This window comes from Canis aureus, chromosome 32 (genome assembly GCF_053574225.1).
Source record: "Canis aureus isolate CA01 chromosome 32, VMU_Caureus_v.1.0, whole genome shotgun sequence".
NCBI classification, from domain to species: domain Eukaryota; kingdom Metazoa; phylum Chordata; class Mammalia; order Carnivora; family Canidae; genus Canis; species Canis aureus.
The window spans coordinates 41,145,788-41,160,698 of NC_135642.1; the positions used below are offsets into that span (position 1 = coordinate 41,145,788).

At 42.7% G+C, this 14,911-nt stretch overlaps 1 long non-coding RNA gene across 1 annotated transcript; it reads right to left on the reverse strand.

Moving 5' to 3' along the window:
* Positions 1-3,191: 3,191 nt before the first annotated feature.
* Positions 3,192-12,765, reverse strand: LOC144302902 (uncharacterized). The gene is made up of 3 exons (XR_013369902.1): positions 12,646-12,765; positions 5,572-5,779; positions 3,192-4,289 (listed from the first exon to the last, which is right to left on the reverse strand). It is a non-coding gene; the product is annotated as an uncharacterized LOC144302902 (long non-coding RNA).
* Positions 12,766-14,911: the final 2,146 nt, after the last annotated feature.

Sequence of the window (14,911 nt, forward strand, 5' to 3'; positions counted from 1 at the left end):
AGAGATTACTTAAAAATATTAATCTTAGGGGCACCTTGGTGACCCTCAATCGGGTGAGTATCTGCCTTCATTCAGCTCAGGTCATGGTCTCTGGGTCCTGAGATTGAGGCCTGCATCAGACTTCCTGCTCAGACAGGAGTCTGCTTCTCTCCTTCTCCCTCCCCCGCCCCACAACTCATGCTTTCTCTCTCTCAAATAAATAAATAAAATCTTTTTAAAAACTTTAAAAATTAATAAGTAAAAAAATAAAAACCCAGTCCATAAGTCTTTTACTTTTACTAGGCAATTTTATTCCATTCACATTCATTGCTGTTGAATCAGAACAGGGTCTGGGTAAGATTTCCACAAGTTCATTTGTGATAAGGAACAAGAACTTAATTTCCAACCCCACCAAGATGTGAGATGTAAATTTCAAACCCCACCAAATATATTTAGGCTTAAAGAAAATTAGAGTAAAATAAATAAATAAATAAATAAACAAACAAACAAACAAACAAATAAATAAATAGAGTATAGAGTTTTGTTTCAGAATTTATTATTAATTTGTTTATTAATTCTCAACCTCTTTGTTTCTTTCATAAAGTCCTTCCAGATATTACATACACATATCCGTAGACGGGAAGCCACCACTCTGGCAATCACAGTAAAGGTCCTGGATCCCAGTGTTGGTAAAACCTGGTAGGCAGCTTCTTGTTCAGAATGCTTAGCTGAGCTCATTTTCATCTGGTGCACAGTACATTCCAGGAATCATCAGTGAAACCCAACTGGTTGGGAGGGATTTAAGAAGGTTTTCCAAAGGCGAGGGCATTTGAACTGGGCGGAGCATGAAAGATGTTGAAGATATGCATATGGGAAAGGCAGATGTGTTTCAAAGAAAGAGGACACCATGAGTGAAGGCATACTCCTAGGATCTATTTGAATAGTTCAGAGTGGCTGGAGAGTGGGGTGATTAGTAAAGTGTTGTAAGGCTACAGCAGAATAGAAGATTAGAAAGGTAAAAAACCAGAGTCTAATGACCCTGAACACCATGCTAAGGAGATCAGGCTTCTTAAGAACTAAGGAGCAAAAAAAAAAAAAAAAAAAAAGAAGAAGAACTAAGGAGCCATAGAGGTGTATGAGGAGGGAAGGTAAATATTCCTATTTTAGAAAGACAGTATTATACAGGAAAGAGACTAAAGGTGAGGAGGTAGTGGAGAGGTTGTTAAAACACCTCGCCAGGGATAGTACATGACCATTGACATATGGGCTCTTCTTCCATCTCCACAGGAAACATCACCAAACAATCTTGACAGTCTTTCCCTGGGTACCAGCTCGATGCCTCCGAATCCTTTTCAACGCAGCCCATTTGAACTGGCACAAGAGTTAAATTTGTCTTCTATTCCTCACTTAGACAAGAGGTATAGAAAGTCCAAGCTGGACAGATCTAAGGCATAGTGTGTTGATAAAATAAAAAAGAATTGAAAGAGGTGGATGAGAAAGAAAAGGGTATCTAGGATGAGTGGAATGACGTTTGCCTTGCAGAAATTTTGTTATAAAGTGTACTGTGAAAACATCTTCTCCAGGACTCTGATTCTATCCCATGAATGTATTGGGCTGTGCTGAGGCAAAAAGAATTGTGTTCAAGAGTAAATAAGCAAATCAACAAACCAGTAACTCATTTTGAAATTAATTGGTATGAAAATGCAAAGTGAAAAAAATTTTTAATTATTTTTCTGTCTTTTGCAGTCTGTAATCGATTCTTTCATTGAGTGTTTTATGTTAAGTGCTTTGTGACATGGGGTATTAAGAATATTGCATGAAAATAAAATGGACTACACTGGGTAGCCTCATATACATAACCCAAGTGCAACTCCATTTGTCATTGACTTAAATTAACTTCAGCTATTACAAATTTTCTTTCTTTCTTTTGCAGCTCTTCATTGATTTTTCTCTTCCATCTCCTTTCAGTGACCTTTATTACACAGTCCTTTCTGAGGCTAGTCCCTCCTACTCCATTTCATCTTTTCAATTTCTCCCTGATGAGATCACCTTATCTTGCTGGTCCTGTTTCAGATGGAGACTGAATTATATAGATTCCCCAGAGAGCCTGCATCGAACCAAGGAAGTGACTGATATTTCTACAATAATATATCTGAGTTTGTAAAAATATTCTTCTACTTCCACCCCATTACTTACTGAAAATTGGCTATCAATTAATTTATTAACTTAGCAAATAATTATTTGGCACATTCTATGTTCTAGCCACCACCCTTGGCGCTGGAAACACAAGTGTCTGCCCACAAGCTCCATGTCACAATTTTTGTGCTATTGACATTTGTAATGGACTAAAAAATTTATTTGTACTCCAGTTCAGACGTGCAAAGAGAATGTTGCTTCTTTGTGTGGTCTGTAACAGATCTTCTTCATGAGATCCAACCTGCTGGGAAGCCAGAAAAAACTCCTACATTTTCGTCCAATCTTTGGACTAAATCTGGCGTGTTGGTACAATCAGTTAAACAGTGCCTTTAAGAAAATGCTCAATTTCTTTAAAACCTGCTCTGCCGCCCAGATTTCTAGCTGTCCTCACCTCTCTACAGGATGGCACGTAGACTTACGAGGAAGGGGTATGGCTCGGTGATGTTGGCAGCCGGAAAGAAGGTCCTAGGTCCAGATCTAGGTGTCTATATGGCCCTCCACGTCCTGGCTGGCCTCCGTGGTAGCGATGCCTCCTTCTGACTTCTCTCTGATCTGTGAGCCTCCTCTGCCACGGTCTTTGATAGAATCATCAGCCTGACAAAGCCACGGTGGTCCTGCTGGCTGACTGGCTCCTTGCCCTTTGCAGGAGCCTGTCTGAGACCTGGCTGAGGTTCTGCTTCATTTTTTTACCCAACCCCCGGGCAATCTGACTCTTCGCCCCTCACCATCGCAGGCCCCACTGCAGACCCACCAGCTCTCAACTCAGTGATGTTCCAAATATGCTCCCACTCAGAGGAGTGGGGATTCCTAGGTCCTACCCATGGCACACCGAAACCAGCAATTGTTTAGGAAAACCAAACTCCAGTTCTCCCTTGCAAATCATGCCCAGTCAGTGTCCTCTGATGTGACCCCCACAGGCTGGGGCAGAGCAGCCTTTGAGGTGAGCTTCTCCCGGAGCCCCAACCCAACATCTGCCCACCCCCCACCCGCCCAGTATTCCCTGTGACCCATCTGACACTCCTCACCACTCTGAGCTGAGGCCTCCATGAAGATTTCTGGGCACATTCTCTATTTCCCTTGCTTTTTCTCTCCCTTCCTTCCAGCTTCCTACGCCAGAGGAGGAGGGGTTTCTTTTCCTCCCCCTTCCTGTCTGTGCAGGACTCCTGTCTCAGTAACCTGGGCCAGGAGAGGTTTGGCACCTTCTTCCTGTTTCTCCACGTAATTCTCCTTAACCTAGCCTCCTCATGGCTAAGCCTTACTAGCAAATAGGGAGGGTGGGGAGAGAGGAGTTCTTAGTAATAAACTAACCTAAATCAAGAGGTATTTTGAAATTACAGTTGACGTTGAAAAAAACAAGCATTTTTTTTAACTGTCAAAAGATGGGGTCACAAAAGTTTTGCTCTGAAATTCTGGAACTAGGAATAGGCCTTTGAGAGCTCCTTGTGAGTCAGATGCTCCACCACACACGTTTCTACGGCAGCATGGTCTGATTGTGCATAAAAGTATTAGATGAATTTGAATATCCTAATGTTTCGGTTGTAAAATTTTGTCCTAGAAAAGGAAACTGGGATAGAAATCACAGAGTTAGGAAGTGGAATAGAAATCATAGTTACGCATTAGAGATCATGTAATTATCTATTCCCTTCAAATAGGAATCCTGACCTGTTTCTCCAGAGTCCCTGACAACACATAAACTCTAAGAACTAGACGCAGTCGGCCTTCTCTCCCACAGCTAAACAGCCCCTGTTGTGAGAAAATACTGTCTTCCATTGAGTCAGGTTTGTCTCCCTGAGATTTCAGGAGTTACCGCTGATCCTGCCCCCTGAAGCGACCGAGGCAGATTGGAGCATCTTTCCTTCCTAGTGCCACTTAAAATATTCCAAATCTAAAATACTCCGTCTCTTCCTCAATCTGTTCTCCAATTCGTGGTGTGGGTGTGTTTTCTTTCTTTTTAATTTCTGCCACCTGGATACTCTTTCCCCAGATGCAATTCATTCCCTCCATGCAGCATCCTTCTTAAAATGAGGTGGCTGGATGGGAGCGTGATGCCTCAGTCGTGGTGCCCTGGCGCTGAGTCCGGCAGCATCTGGATCGCAGACTTCTGATGTCAGAGTCTATTAACAGAGATTAATAAATGTTTGTTTCTCCCCCTCCACCCTCAAGACCCAGTGGTTCACTGAAACCCTCAGCTCAGGGTTTCAGACACACCTGCTGTCACCTGCCACCCATTTCCTTTTGCCCAGGTATTCCGGCCTTGTCCTACAGTTTATGAAACTCAGCTGCAGGACTTACCCAGGCTCACCTCGTCCGTAGAGGCAGAGTTATAAAAGCAAATACTGAGACAACAAAGCGTGGGGCTACCGCACTTCATAGCAAAGAAACAATAATGGGGAGGGGTGTTAAGAAAATAATTAAAATTTTATTTTCTTCTTTTTTTTCTCTTTGTGGCCTCAGTATCTCAGCATCAAAATCTCTTTTTTCATATTTGCAGGCACTATGCCGAGACTCCTTAAAGAAAATAAAGTTCCTGATGTCCCGTTAGGAGAAAGGTGCCAATGCAGTACTACACTTTCTTAAAATGAGACATCATTAGGGCCAGGACGAACCATTTTGAAATGGGTGGGTTTGTCCACCGCCCCAACCACTGCAACCCTAGGATGCCCACTGTTACTATGCACATCTGTAAATACATAATTCAGGCCTAATGAAATATTAACCTACGACTGTTGCATTAATACATGTAAAGTAGAAAGTATCTTAGATTGCGACTCTGCCTTTTATGTGAAATACCTTAAGTGAATGCAAAGATGGTGATATAATATTCCCACAAGAACTGCAAAGTTTGCATTTCCTGAATGGGGTAGGTTTCTAGTTACATCATGTACTTTGGGAAAAATATATAGATGGTTTCTGGGTTAGCATGGCAGCAGAATGCTGTCTCTGATACAGTTCCTCCTGCCTCCCCATAAAAAAGCCATGAGCAAAATACAAAACGAGCAACCAGCATTAGAAACTATAAATAAGGCAATGTTGTAGGCCTGCAGTGGGGCAGACAAAAAGAAGGATTAAGAAGCGTATGATTTGATTTGCCTCCTGCATGCTCCATCCTCTGAAGGCAAACAGGGCAGATGGCCCTAGAGAAGGAAGGAATTATTTAGAGTCTTCCTTTATTATCTATACATAATTCAGGAGCCGATCAGACAATCTAGACAAACAAATAGCCATTTCCTAACTGTGCTGGAGTCAGGTACTGAATGAGCTGGGCTTGGCCCCCTACAGCTTTGTCAGCATTGTTCCCCACAGTTCCCGGGGGACTGTCACCCCCAGTATGCAATAGAACAGGAAGTGGTAGGAGCAAGCTGAGAAGTACCGCATCCTAGACATAGCCACCTCTACCTTGTGAGCGGGAGTGGAAAGATAGGAAGACTGGAGGAGGTGTGTGGTCTTCAAGTCCAACGTGGTTTAAAGAAAAGCCACCAGCTGCACCTGACTCTCTGTTGGAATGGGTTGCAGGTTGATTGAAGGATATCTTTGGGTCCAGCAGAAATACACCAACAGATGTCTGGTACAGGCTCTTCTATTAGCCCAATCTATGGGTTTTGAGCTGAAAAAGCAAAGTAAACTCATAAACAAGGAAAGATATCTTGCCTGTTGGCAACCCCTGAGACTGAATCTATTTGCTTCACTCATTGGTGACTAAACAGAAAAACAAAAAACAAAAAACAACCAGCCACGAGGTTTGTGAAAAGGTTTATGTTCTTGCTACTAATAAAGAAAAAAAAAGATTTAAGGATTAGTTTTCTAAGCCTAAAGACATTAGTAGAATAATTAAAAATAGAATTTCTGGATTCTATATTACCACAGGGAATTTAAGCAAATTAAACATTTCTACTACTTTTAATACAGCATAGAATATAGAATAAAATATAGAAAACAAAGGAAATACCTAGATGACACAAAAAGCAGAAAACATAAAATAAATTGATAGAAACAATCTCCTTGACAAAAGATGTAAACAAATTTATATATTTAATTTCTGTGAAAAAAACAACAACAACAACACATTTTACATAGAGGTCATGGGAAAACTTGTCTAGTGGAGATTTATGCTTTCCTCCTGATGAGAGAAACTTACTTTAGGAGATACCAAACATTTTTCAGAGTCATAGAAGTTAAAATAATCTGGTTGTGGCAAAAAGACAGGTAAATGGAATAGAATTCAAATTCACGGAAATCAGATAACATTCAACAAATTTTGTTGAGACATCTTACTGGTCATTTTGGGGGAAGAAAAAAAAAAAAAAGACCAGACCCACATTGTACTTGTTTATATCAAAGTAAATTCATGAGAGATTACAAATTAAGAACCTAAAAACTTGGGGATCCCTGGGTAGCTCAGCGGTTTGAGGTCTGCCTTTGGCCCAGGGCGCGATCCTGGGGTCCCGGGATCGGGTCCCACGTCGGGCTCCAGGCATGGAGCCTGCTTCTCCCTCTGCCTGTGTCTCTGCCTCTCTCTCTCTCTCTCTCTCTGTCTATCATGAATAAATAAATCTTTAAAAAAAAAGAACCTAAAAACTTGAACCATAAAGATATCTAAAGAATAAATGGAAACGTTCTATTTGATGTTTGTCACTAAAGGTAGGAACCACAAAGAAAGGTAGATATCCTAAAATTTAAAAATTTCTGAAGAGGGAAAAACACTCCCCAATCACACCATTGTTTCATGTTCTGCTAACAAATAATGAGGGTTGCCTATTAAACTCTGATCTCTTGCTATTTTCACTTGAATTTTTTATATTTATTGAAAGAACTCTTTAAACTTATTTAGACACAGGTTTTTATCCTGCATTACTCTTGTGTGTACATCAAGAAAAGGAAAAAACCTGAGCAAAACAAATTGGTTATAATAGTCTTAAAACTTTTTGACATTTAAGGGCGCCTAGGTGGCTCAGTTTGTAAAGCATCCAACTGTTCTGGCTCAGGTCATGACCTCGGGGTCCTGGGATCGAGCCCCCCCTCAGCAGGGAGCCTGCTGGAGATTCTCTCTCTCTCTCTCTCTCTCTCTCCCTCTCCCTCTCCCTCTGCCCCCTGCTCCGCCCCGCATGCTCTCCCTCCTCTCTCTCCCTCTCTCTCTCTCTTAAATAAATAAATAAATATTTACCAAAACCTTTTTCACATTTAACATCTGCCTCTTCTAAATCATTTTTTTGAATTAGAGTTGAAGGCTGCTTCCTTCCTTACACACACACACACACACACACACACACACACCCTCCTCTCTCTCTCTTTCTCTGTCTCATCTCTGCTGTTGCAACATTTTTTTTTTTTTTAAAGAGTTCTTCACTAACATCTCCTGGATTTTTTTCCAAGTCCCTGACCAAATTTTGGTGTGTGTGTGTGCAGGCAATGACAGCCCCCTCGCCAACTGCCACCTGGCTGACACATCCTGATTTCAGAGCTATTAAAATGTGACCCACAGCAACAACAAAAAGTGTTTCAGTAGCACTAAAGCACAGCATTCATAACAGGGTACCCCAGGGTGCCACGAAGTATAGTGGGACGTGCCCTGTTAATGTCAAGGGCAAAATTTCTAGCGACATTTGAGATTCTGGACAACGTAGTAGTAATATCACTTTAGTAGGGATAGTATCCTCTAACACACTGTTGCCAAGTCTGTGACTTCTCTCTAGGCATTTTCTAATAAGACCAACCCTAGCCATGATATTGTGGCAATTATTTTTGAATGAAGCTCTTGTGACCTAAATCAGGAAGATAAGTCATGCTCTACATACCTTGCTTTTTCTCACTTAATAATATATTCTGCAGACCTTCCCATACAAACCCTTGTAAGGTGAATTCATTCTTTGTGATGTCTACATAGCCTCCCATTGTATGAATGAACCATCATTTATTTTACTAGTGCACTACCAATGGGCATTTCGCTAACCTCTAGCTTCTTTTGCTATTACAAATGATGCTGCAGTGGGCATCTCTGGAAACATAAGAAACCATTAATAGAGGTCGCTTTTCAAAAATGGGCCCAGAGATTTGAAACAAGGAGAGTTCTTTCTCAATCTGTACCCTTTGACTACATTTATTTTTTGCAATAAATTGTTTTTATTTTTAAATTACAAATAAACATTGAAAAAAATGTAGGGGTTTTTTTTGTTTGTTTTGTTTTGTTTTTTTCTGGTTGTTGCTGTTTTTGCCCTGGTTTTAGAATGAATGCTGGTCTTAACCTCCCCACTGATTCTGCTCTGATTTGGGAAGCCTCTGATTTCCCATTGCTTGGTTCTTTGCCTTGTTGGACTTTTCCAAAGAACAACTCGTTTCTGCAAATCCAGCTGAGTGTTCTCTTCCAACCCAAGCTGGTAAGAGGCACCTTTTCTTTAAGAGAACTTCCAGGATGCTTGTGGTATCAAACAACTTCATTTTTTTCTCTATATTTCCAGATAGGAGAGGGGTTATATCTGGCCTGCAGTACCTTCTGGGGATTCGGCAGTCTGTTTTGTGTAGGATCTTGTACCTTTCCTTTTCTGTTTGACTCTGAGAATTAGTGTTCTAATTCTAAATCCACATGAAATACCATTTTTGCCCAGAAAGTTCCCCTCTACAGCCTTAATTTAAAAGCAATCTCCAGTCCTCAGCAAGGTCTGTTACAATGGTGTCTTGGGGTTCAATATCCTTTCTAATAATGAGGACATATTACAAAGCAGTGAAAGAACCTGTTCTTCTCTTGATACAGGGCATTTTAACACATTTTTTAAAAAAAGTCCCCATTATAAATTTCAAAATGCTATTATTTTCTAATGTTTTATTTAGATGAGTACTTGATGTCTTTATTCTCCCTTGGTATTCTTGTCTGAGAGTACTTGACTTAGTTTCAGACCAAAAACATTGAATTTACAGATTGTGGATTGTGATTTTTTAAATGCATGTTTCATAAATAAATAGGGGAGAAGAGATAAGTCTTTCCAAATAATATATGTAGATACTCTCCTCTCTCATCCCCCACCACCCAGAATGAGTTGGACTTGATGACTTACTTCCACAGAAAAGCGCATGAGAAGGGAAACACAGTAACTTCCCAGTGAAGGAACCTGGGATGCACCACCTTAACCACATGATCAAAGTTCACATCATCAGTGATGTCATGTGCCTACAGGATGATGAGAAGGGCTCATGACCTCATTCTTTCCAAAACAAAAACCGAACCAAACAAAACAACTCTCCATAACCCCAATCTAATCATGAAAAATATATCAGACAAATACAAATTGAGGGACATCCTACAGAATACCTAACCACTATTTTTCAAAAACATCGAAGGCATGAAAGACAGGAAAAGGCTAAGGAATTGTAACAGATTAGAAGACCCTAAGGGGATGGCAGTTAAGTGCAGTGTGGTTCCAAAATTGGCTCTTGGAACAGAAAAAGGATAGTAGTGGAAAACCTGGCAAAATCTGCATAAAGTAAGAATTTGGCTAATAGCAAAGTACCAGTTCGTGAATTTGACAAGTATATCTTAGTAACGTGAGATAGCAGCATGGAGCACTGCAGCCAGCCAGGAGGACACAGAATTCCCTGCACTGTCTTTGCAACCTTCCTATAAATCGAAAATTATTCCAAGATTAAAAGCTTATTTTAAAATGTTTATGTTTGTATTTCCCCTTTTCTTTCTTTTTAAGAATTTTAATTCTAGGGCACCTGGGTGGCTCAGTGGTTGAGCGTCTGCTTTTGACTCAGGTCATGATCCTGGGGTTCTGGGATCGAGTCCTGCATCGGATTCCCTGCAGGGAGCCTGCTTCTCCCTCTGCCTGTGTCTCTGCTGCTCTCTGTATGTCTCATGAATAAATAAATAAAATCTTTAAAAATTCTTTAATTCTAGTATAGTTAACATGCGGTGTCATATTGGTGTATCATAGGTGTACAATATGGTGATTCAACAGTTCTGTGTGTCACCCAGTGCTCATGCCCTCCTTCATCCCCTTCACCCGTTTAACCCCCTCCCCACTCTCCTCTCTTCCGGTGGCCATCAGTTTGTTCTCTAGAGTTAAGAGTCTATTTCTTGGTTTGCCCCTCCTTCTTTTTTTCTCTTTGCTCATTTGTTTCTTAAATTCCACATATGAGTGAAATCATGTGGTATTTATCTTTTGATGACTGCCTTATTTTGCATAGCATAGTACTCTCTAGCTCCATCTGCATCATTGCCAAGTGCCTTACTGTTTTTATTACACAGCTTTATAATATAACCTGAAGTCTGGAATTGTGCTGCCTCCAGTTTTGCTCTTCTTTTTCAAGATTGTTTTGACTATTTGGGATCTTTTGTGGTTCCATACAAATGCTAGGATTGTTGGTTTTAGGTCTGTGAAGAATGCTGTTGGTATTTTGATAGGGATTGCATGAAATCTGTAGGTTGCTTTGGAAAGTATGGACTATTTATTTGAGAGAGAATGTGTGCACACAAGCAGGGGGAGGGGGAGGGACAGAGGGGGAAACAGACTTCCCACTGAGCAGGGAGTCCAACAACATGAGGGGCTCCATCCAAGGACTTGAGGATCATGACCTGAGCTGAAGGCAAACGCTTAAACCAACTGAGCCACCCAGGCACCCCTTGAAATATGAACTTTTTAACAATATTTGTTTTCCCAATCCATGAACATGGAATATCTTTCCAGCTGTTTGTGTCATCTTCAATTTCTTTCATCAGTGTTTCCTAGTTTTCAGAGTACAGGTCTTTCACCTTCTCATTTAGGTTTATTCATAAGTATTTTGTATCTCCTCTTTTCAAGATCATGAGCCTGAGAAGTTAGGGTCTTGTGTAGCTGCCTATGTTTATCCAGAGTCCTGCGTCATAGCATGGGAAGCTGTTATTGCTACAAAACTGAGATCTCATCTCTCCCCTCAGCCTGACGACCAGGGCATGGCCAGAAGATGACATCAAAGCCAGGACAAGAGTGAGGGAGTGTACGTGTCCTGGAAGACCCTGTGTCTGGGCTTCCTGGCTGCTGGGATGCTTGGGTATCTACCGCCTTGGCTGCAGCTGCTGCCCTCTATGGTGGTGAAAACGAGGGGTGGGGTGTCACTCTGAAGTCTCCAGCTGCTGCATCTCTCCCCAGGAGCACAGGCTGCTAGTAACTGTGCTGCAATAGAAGGCAGAAGCAACTTCTTCAATGGCATTTTTGGGGCCCCATCTTTACTAGCAGAGTCTTTTAGAACAATCATGCTCATTGTTTGAACACCATTAAAATGACAAAGATGCTATAAACCACAGAGTATCAGTAACTTCTTTCAAAGGATTCCAATCCACAAATGAGAGAGGGAAACACAAACAGATTTTTATCACTGGGCCACATTTCCTGACTCACAGCTTAAAGACTGGTCTCTCTCTCCAGCTAATAGGGACTGTGCAGGGTTTCTAAGTGAGAAGACTTTACTTCTCTTCCCTCCATCCTGCAGGAGAACGAAGGAGCTTGCTATGAACCGAATTGTGCCCCTCCACCTCTCAGTCCATATGTTAAAGCGCGAACCCTTTTTGTGACCTTGCTGGAGATGGGATCTTTTATTAAGTGAGGCAAGGAGGATGGAGCCTTAATCTGGTAGAACTGATGCCCTTAGACGAAGATGAAGAGACACCAGAGCTCCCCCTCACTCCTGTGAGGACACAGTGAGAAGGTGGCTGCAGTCAGAAGAAAGGCCTCACCAGAACCCGATCCAGCCAGACCTGGATCTGGGACTTCCCGGACTCCAGAGCAGTGAGCGATAAATTCCATCGATTAAACTACCTAGTCTGTGGCATTTTGTTATGGAAGCCTGAGCAGACTAAGATAGCATACTAATAATAATTTCTCCATTCTGCTTTTCCTCTTTTGACCGGAAGGGAAGAATGTATGGGTAAAACTCAGAATGAGGTTGTTAGAAACAAAGAGAAATGCATCAATCCTAATCCCAATAGTGGCTGTTAGAGAAGGGACAAGGATGATAGAGCAGGAAGGAGAAAGAAAACCCATCATCTTTTCTGGCCTCCACTCTAACTCCCAGGATCAAGGGCAAAGGTTAGCTGGCCAGAACCCTAACTGACTGATAGTAATAGTAGTAGTAGTAGTAGTAGTAGTAGTAGTAGTAGTAATACAAAAGACTGGTGTTTGGAATTTACCCCACTTTTTTTTTTTTTTTTAAACCATACTCTGTCAATGACCTGGAGTTTCTTCTTGGGTTCTTTAAAAGCATCTCAAAGAGAACTCATAAAATTTCCCTGTCTTTTTCCCACTATAGAGGTCTCTCAAGGCTCTGGTGGGGAATTGCATGAGGTAATGGATGCAACAGTGTTTTGTAAAATACAAAGCATTCCACCCATGCAAGCTATTATTGGAAGGAAGCAGAAGGATGAATTTAAATCCCAAGATCCCCTGAAAAATGTGTGAAAGGTGGCCCCATTTAGATCGTCGTCCTCACTGTGAATTTACAGACCATTTAGCAATTTCTCCAAGTGCTCACACCCGTTCCCTCGGTGACATCCCGGCCCTGCGCGTGGGGAGCCTGGAGAGGCCGGGGCCCCCAGCCCGGCCGGGGACAGCAGCCTTGCCTGCGAGGAAGGGGCTCGGTTGCTAGGAGACCAGCAAAAGTGGGCAGCCAGCTCCCGAGCAGGTTAGAATCCGGCGAGGAAGGATTTTAAAAGCCTATTTCCGTCTGCTTCTGTGAGAATTGAAATTCTCTTCAGGGTCCAGCCACCAGTGATACAATCTGCTTATATTACTGGTATTGAGAAGCCCTTGAAAGGGATTTATCTGGCCATTTCTTGTGTCTCCTCCCTCCCCCAGCGCCTAGAAAGAGGGGCACTTAAGAAGGGGTGGGGGGGCTGTAAGTTGGTGGAGTCGGCAGCAGAGGCTGGGAAGTGGCAGCAAGAGTTACCCCAACCAGCACACCTGATCATGACCCTTGGGCCCTAAAGAGGAAGTGATCGCACTCAAGCTAAGGAGAGTTGCACGCCCCTTCCTTCCAGTGCTTCTGCGAGCACCCAGGTAGGCGCCCCGCAGCACCCAAAGGGTTTTTCAGGCCCATCAAGAGGTATGTCAAGCAGGTCTTTTCTTCTGGAGTTTATCTTCACAGAAACAGCCTGACATGTGCTTCTGGGCTACTTAGAGGAGGCTGACCCTGTATTTAAGTCTTCCCTTTGAGGATTACGAAGAGAATATGGTTCTCCAATAAGAATGGTTTGGTTTGGTTCGGTTTTCCCTAAGCACGCAGCACCCCCAAGCAATCAGCTCTTTCATAGCCCGCGAGCCTTCAGCAGGATACATGGATGCCTACAACCGCCTAGAACAGGGTACTGAGCTCAGGAGAATCAGCTGGAAAAACAGTGGAATAATAGGTGCATTTAGAGTCATTTATGGGCTGAAGCTTGACAGTCTTTGTGCCTCGTTACTGCTGGAGCATCGAGAGCAGAGCGGCGGTGCTGATTCATCAGGAAGAAAGCAGCTCGCTGGGCCTATGAAAATAAACCATCTCTGAAGAGCTTCCAGTGCCCTCAGCAGACTTGCTTTATTTGGTTAAAGCGTCATGTCTAATGACAAAACGCAAGAACAATTTCAGTATTTACCAGGACACTCTGGCTTCCAGCCTGCTTCTATAGGCAGTGGGGGTGGTGTGGGGGGACTGCCGGGGGCACAGTAATTGGTTGAGAAAGAAAGAATCAGGAAAATTGAGGACATGCACAGGACAGTGCCTGTCTAATGGAGGTGAAGATGAGGGCAGATCTGAAATCGGAGACTAGTGTGCATCCAGAAAGACCGAAGACCCTTCATCGGCTAATAGTAGGATGTGTGAGAAGCACAATAAGGAGCTACTGCGGGGAATTACAGCAAGGTGGAGAGATGAGACATCATGATACCATGCATATAAATGAGAAAGAACCGAATCTCATATATGCTTCTGCAGCTAACTCCCTGAATGAAGTGGGCAGGCGCTGGAGCCATTTCCCCCCTAATTTCTCCATGGCATAAAGTGGCAAAAGTACTTTTTGTAGATGAAGGCTATTTTGATGAGCAGAACAGTCATGGGCTTCCGGGTCACAAAGACCTAGGTTTGGAGCCCAGCTCTGCCCTTTATTAGTGTGGGACCTTGGAGAAGATACTTAATTTTCTGAGTCTGTTTGATAATCGGTAACACAAGGTCACTGCTGCCTCCCTCCTGTGAGATGGTATTTTGGGAAAGCTTGGTTCCATTTCCCATCTGACTCTCTTGTGTTCTAGCTCCAGACACAAATACCCGGGAGAAAGGGCCTGAGTGGGGACTGTGATGCAAGGGACAGGGCCCCAGGATCTGTGGTGTTCCCCTGAATCATATAGCGTGAGGGAGGGGCATTTCTCCAGAAGTGAAGATACCTGGCCGACAAAAGCACAATTCAAACAAAATGAGTTAAAAGGAATTCTTGAACACCTTAGACTGAAGACCAGGTGAAACTGTACCTCTTCAGACGGATATAATAGAGTGATGGCAGCTTTTCCATTTCAAAGAGACCACTCCAGGATTTGGGTCACCCTGACAGCATCGTCCACATCTCCTGAGAGGAGAGCCAGGAACCCATCGTGAGGTTTCCCCAGCCTAAATACCCACCCTCCCTACCTCCAGGTCCTGAAGGGCAAATGAAATGCCTTCTGCTGGGCAGTGGAACCCATAGAGCCATGTTTCTCTGACGATTGCCTTGTCCTGCCTCCATGAGTGAACATAGCTCTGT